Below are 6,000 nucleotides of genomic sequence, written 5' to 3' on the forward strand. Positions count from 1 at the left end.
TGCCAGCTGAGGGATCCTGCAAGGAGGGAGAGATTAACTGGGAGCTGCCGTGCTCCTCACTTAAAGCTGACTGAAAGAAGTGGCAGAGTCAATGATGCCCAAACCACAAAATAAGAGAGAGGGCCCCGGCTTCTGTAGGGACCATGCCAGAACCTGTGCTGTTCAGTATGCTTGGCAGTGACAGTTTTCCATTGAAGCAGTGCTATTCCAAGCAGACTGTAAAATGTGACACATGACAGCAGAGGGATTAGGATGTGAGAAGCAGGAGCAGCACAAACTTGCAAAGCGGTATAAAACATCCAGTTTCTACTAGAGTTCTTGAGCACAGCACTGGTGTTTTCAGAACATTATAAGTAAACATTTCAGGGTCACTTTCCTGAACATTTGTCCCTTGGACCTTATATTTTTACTTGCATTTGTCAGTTCTGTGTTTCTACTGCTGTTGAGCTCAGTAACACACAGGTATTCCTATAAGATTTGACAAGATGAATTATCTGAAACATCATAAAACTTTTGCACTTTGCTCTCTGCCCCCTTTCCTAGCCTGTTTCTGTGTCTGGTGAGCAGCGTGGATCCCAGCACAGAGTTGCCCAGACCTCCTGTCGTGCTTGCAAAATAGATTTTTTTGCTGCTTTGATGCATTTTCCTTCCTTTAGGCAAGTCATTAATGCATGAGAGGACCTTTCCTTTCATCCTTGACAGCCTGTGCTCTCTGAGAGCATTTGCTCATCTTGCAGAGGAAGTCCAACTGGACCAAGAATGAGCTGTGTTTTCATGCCATTCTGCAGATGAATGTGAAACCCCTGTTTTGCAGTGGGAGAGAGTCATGTGGTGGTCATGCTGGCCTGGCCTTATCTCAGCATTTCCATCCATCATGGTTTGATCTCAGTGGTGTAGCATCATTGCCTTACCCCAAAAGCAGCTGACTGCTCCAGAGGACTCTGCTCGATCTGGGGGTTGATTTACCCCTAGAGAACTCATTGCAGCACCTCCCTAGCTGTTTGCTTTGGTCTGTTTGCCTTCCAGTCTTTGTCACCATTCCCAGCTGTCGTACTTCAATAAGCACTGACTGCTCCAGGCTTTTAGGGGTGCCCTCAACTTTGAGGAGGACAGAGGCACCTCTCTGCTTAGCCCCAGGCAGCCTGCTGAAGTGACAGCCCCTGCATGTTGCCTTCCCAGAGGTCCCCAAGGGCTGGCAGTCCTGCAACTCTCCTGGTCCATCTCTCTGGCCTGGGAGAGGTGCTTCTCCCCTGCCCATTACTTCCAGCCACCTCTACTTTGTGGCTGTGCCATGCTCTTCTACCTGGGATGCTTTTTCAGAGCTCTTGAAGTTCTCAGCATGGTCCCCGGCTCACAAATGGCCTTCCCCTATGCAGCCACCACTTGCAGTTTCTTGCTGATGAGCTTCCTCCTTTTCCTGTGTTTCCCCTGAAGGGATGTTCAATGCGATTGAAGTGGGTTTCTCTGTCTCTCTCTGTGCAGCCTGTTTGTTTGAGTACCTCTGTGCCTACTGCAGCTCACTTGTTTGTTTCAGCCTTCTGACTTTTCTACAGACAAATTTATGTTTTTGTTCTCAGGCAGTTTCAATGGGCCTTGTTTATCTGGGGGCTTGGCTACAGGCTGCCCTTCATTTTTTTCTGCCTTCAGTGTTACATTTACTTTGTGCCTACAGGATCAGCTGTGCTCTTCTACAAATGGTGGCTTTTCTCTGTCTTTAGGGTCAACATTTTCCAGTGTTTTTCATTTTAAGTACCAAAGCCTGGTTATCTTTCATTTTAAACAGAACCTGGCAGCATCATCATCTCATTCAGCTGCTTCCCCACCTCCACTTAAGCTGAGACCTTTCTGTGTGCCAAGTACTAGCTGAGATTTGCTTCATTGAGGGTATGATCTTTGAGCACATCAGGGAAAGCAGCCAAGGAACTCTTGGTCTTTAGTGTTCAGGCAACCAGCTTGAAATGTACCTCTAGAAAACCCCTTATTTTTTGTAACGTGTCACTGCTATCCAAATGGACCATGCCCACCAGCCTTTTCCCAGCACTTCAGCAGTATTTGGTCACCTCATAGCAGGCAGCATCTTTGTACTTGGCAGACAATGCACCACAGTGTGCCCTTGTGTGTAGGTCAGGCCCACACAGGGCACCTGATGCCTTTGGGCCAGCACTTTTCTCAACCACACTGTTTCTGGAAAAGCCATGTCTTAAAGCCACCTTCACCTTTGCATCCTGGACCATTCTGAGGTGCAGCAAGACACCAAAGCTGCTCAAAAGTAGAGCATTTCTCTTAAACGCAAACGTCTCTCTCAAAATGCCCTAGTTTCAGCTGTAAGAGCAGCAGAGCCATGTTTTCTCGCATGTGACCACAACTGCAGGCCCCTGCTGCCAGCAGCCCCAGCCCAGAGTGGTGGGAAAGAGTGTTGTTCTTGGGCACCAGGCCTAGTGCAGCCACATTTGGCTGTGCCTTGGGCAATACAGGGCTGAGAGGAGCTCAACTGAGTGCTGCTAGGACTGCTTACAGCAGGATGCTCCATCACTCAGTGTGCCTGCTGCAGTTTCCCTCCATGATTCAATTGCTTTATCTCTCAATTTTACGGGCCCAGGCCTGGAGTGAAAGGATTCCCATGGGAAAGGAAAGGGCCTAGCAAGCTCTGAGCTGGTAACAACCTTGAAAGTGCAAACAGAGGGCCAAGTTGATGTTCATAACAACAGCTCATCTCTGTGTTGAAGAACACGGAGCCCAACCTAGCCACAACTAGGCCCAAAACGGAGACAAAACAAGAACGAGCAAATAAAGAAAAGTTTGCTCGGTGAGAAAAGGGCCTTCTTGAGTTTTCCCACTATTTTCCTTTGCTTCTTCAATGAGATATTTTGGAGGTACGGCTAAATAGTTCAATGACAGCAATCAATCCACTTCAGTCTATAAAAGCCTGGTCCCATCTTTGATCAGAGAGACTCCTGTACATTTTCCAGGAGGTGTGCTGGACCTTCTCCTCTCCAGCAGGGATGCCTTCTCGAGGGATTACTTCTCCAGAGTTGAATGAGACAAGGGACACCTGGCTGTGGCCATCCTAGGGGGAGAGATATCAACTCCCTATATATCTTTGTTAGTTTGAATATTAAGAACTCTTTCATTCTTAAGTTTTAAACTTTTAAGGCTTTAGGATCCTTTAGATAAGTGCACTTACTATTGTATTATGACCTGGCCAGATATTATTTTAATAATTGTTACAGATCTAGTGTAACACCTATTAATAAGTAAGTTGCTGGCATTTAAATAGTTAACCTTTGTCAACCAACTGACACATGTTACTGTTAAGATACCTTTTTGCATCATTACTTTAACGATCTGTTCTGCTACCCCAATATCCCATACAATCCTGTTGTGCTTGTGCCTATTTTAGTTCAATCATTAAGATAGTGGTGCTGTTTGCAATAACCATTTGTTTTGTGCATAGACATCTTGTCTGCAGACTTTCCAGGATTTGTGTGCTCCAGACTCAATGCCACAAGCCTCAATTTTCAAAATCCTTTGAGACCAGGCTGCCAGGACTGCCTGTGTTAGCAGCTGCTGCCTTCCCTTCTGGGTGCATGGAGGTGGTCCAGCACGTGTGCTGCCACAGCTTTGTACCAAATACCTCTTTATCACATTGTTTTCAATGATGATCCATTTATTCCTCCTCCAAGTTGCTGCCAGCAAAAGTAGGTGTGTGATGCTGCATGTGGCTGTGTTTGAAATGAAGGTTTTTCAATAGACACCATTTTCTCAGAGGCCCAGCCTGCACCCCAAAGGATGCTGTCACCATTGCATCCATCTCCTCCATCCTGTATGTTGACAAATGGTTATCTGGATTCACTCTGTATGTTCATTCCTTTGTTTTCCTACATGGCATCCCCAATTTCTTGCTTCTCCACTCTAATGTCACCTTCCAGCACCTTGCCCACCTTAGGCCTTTTTTGATATTCAAGTACCTTTCATCTCCCTGTGATCCTTCACTCAGAAGCTGTTTCCAGTCTGTTTTTTTTAAATTGTCTTCTTGAAAGATGCCCATCAGTTCCAGCCACTTCTTGCCCTCTGTGGCCAGGCTCTGGGGGGCCACAAAGCTCTTTTGGATCAGTTAAAGCTCCCAGTGTGGTTCCCAGGCTACTTCCAGCTTTTCCCTGTTGCAGCCACTGCTTGCTGTCCCTTGCTAACAAACTTCCCTCACTTCCTGCAGCTCCCTTCTGACAATGTTCAATGTGACTGGTGGATTTCTCTGGTGCTCTCCCAGCAGCCTTTGAGAATCTTGCAGTCACTGCCCTAGAGTGACTCTTCAGTGATAATGGTGTGGTGTAGATATCCACAGGGCTAAGCTGAAGATGCTGTTCCTCCCAGGTCTGGAGGCAACAGCAGCCAGGGAGCAGGTATCTGGCTGGGAACCCTGGCTGTGTGCCCTCCTCCTTCCATTTTGTCTCTGGTCATGGCTGCATCCACATGTGAACCCTGGCATCCTGGTTCCAGCATCATGTTTTAGAGAAGCATCTAAGTATCTGCTCTTGCTCTGGTTGCTTGTTTTTATGAGCCTTGTTAAAGCAGCTCTTTACTGCCTCCCACATGAACATTGGGGTTTTTATGATTCCAGCCCAGGGATGAATAATCTTGTCTTTAGCCCTACTGCTTTGTAGCTCCCTTCAGTACCTCTCTTCTGCCTCTGTCATGGGGGTATCTTTGTGTTCACCCCCTGGGTGTTTCCATGGACAGAGACCCATTGCTCCATCCCTAGAGACTGCAAAAGACTGATACTGACAGCTGACACTTCTGTGTGCAGTAGGAAAGATCTATGTTTCTATGTTGGCTTTCCTTCTTATGCTTCACTGGGCACTCCACTCAGCTTGAGCTGCAAGACCTCCTTTCCTTTTTGTTGCTCTGACTGTTTTGTTTCCCCACTGTTTCAGCCCCTTGTGGAGACTGCTGGATTTTTGTGTACTAGGAGAATGATGCCACAGCCAAATTCTTTAGCTTTTTGCATTTCTCTAAACCAGAGCTCTGCTCCCCTCACATGGGCTCTCTGCCTGCCTGCATATACCAGCCCACGCTCACTGCAGGACACGTGAGCTGAACCTGGATGCTGGTTCAGTGTCTCTATTTGCCATGGACACTACAAGTGGGATTCGTGTTCCTGGTGCCGCCCAAAATGCCTCAGGGCATCAGATACAACATAGGACTTCTGGCCACTCTGTCAGGAGTAGGAGGTGAGGTGAGCTGCACTTCTCCTGACACCCTGTGACTGTGACTAGTACTTGTCCTGTCACTCAGGTCGATGCCTGGTTTTGCTCTTAGCCCACCTCCAGAGATGTGAGCATCTTTCAAAACACCGTATGCTTACAAAATGGAAATAAATTATAAAAACCTTAAATCGGTTAGAAACAAGCTCAGAGTTTCATGCAGTAAGCTCTCAGGCTAAAAGCATTTGCAGAAAGGGATGTCCGCCTAGGTAAGGGAAACCTGGTGCCTCGACTGGCCTAGTTTATACGCACACAACCTGCTGGCTGTGCCCAGCCCAGCTCTATCAGCGTCCTGCGGAGCTGGGGCTCCCCAGCACCCCGCAGACGGGCACAGCTGGGTGCCAGCTCACAGAGGTGCGTGCGTTTCTTTGCCTGCTCCACCAGTGGGAGTCCTGGTCCCTCCAGATGGGCAGCCAGCGGGCAGAACCTTTGCCAGCCCAGGCTTCCCCGGGCGCCCCAGGTTTTCCTGGGACCTTTCCTGGGCTGCGGTAGGGAGCACCCAGGGCTCTGTGGGGTCGGAGGAGGTGCTGGGCAGGAGGCTGGCTGGCAGGCGGGGAGGGCGGTGTGCAGGATGCGGCCCCAGGGAGGGGGCAAGGGGCGGCTGCAGCCCCGGGGCTGTCGCGGGGAGGAGGGCAGCGGGGGGCGGCGGCGGTGCCAGGCGCTCCGGTGAGGCGGGGGCCGCCGCAGTCCCCGCCCGTCCGCCGGGAGGGGCCAAGAGCCGCCGCAGAGCTGTCGCCGG

Source organism: Apus apus, chromosome 3 (genome assembly GCF_020740795.1).
Source record: "Apus apus isolate bApuApu2 chromosome 3, bApuApu2.pri.cur, whole genome shotgun sequence".
In the NCBI taxonomy this organism is placed as follows: Eukaryota; Metazoa; Chordata; class Aves; order Apodiformes; family Apodidae; genus Apus; species Apus apus.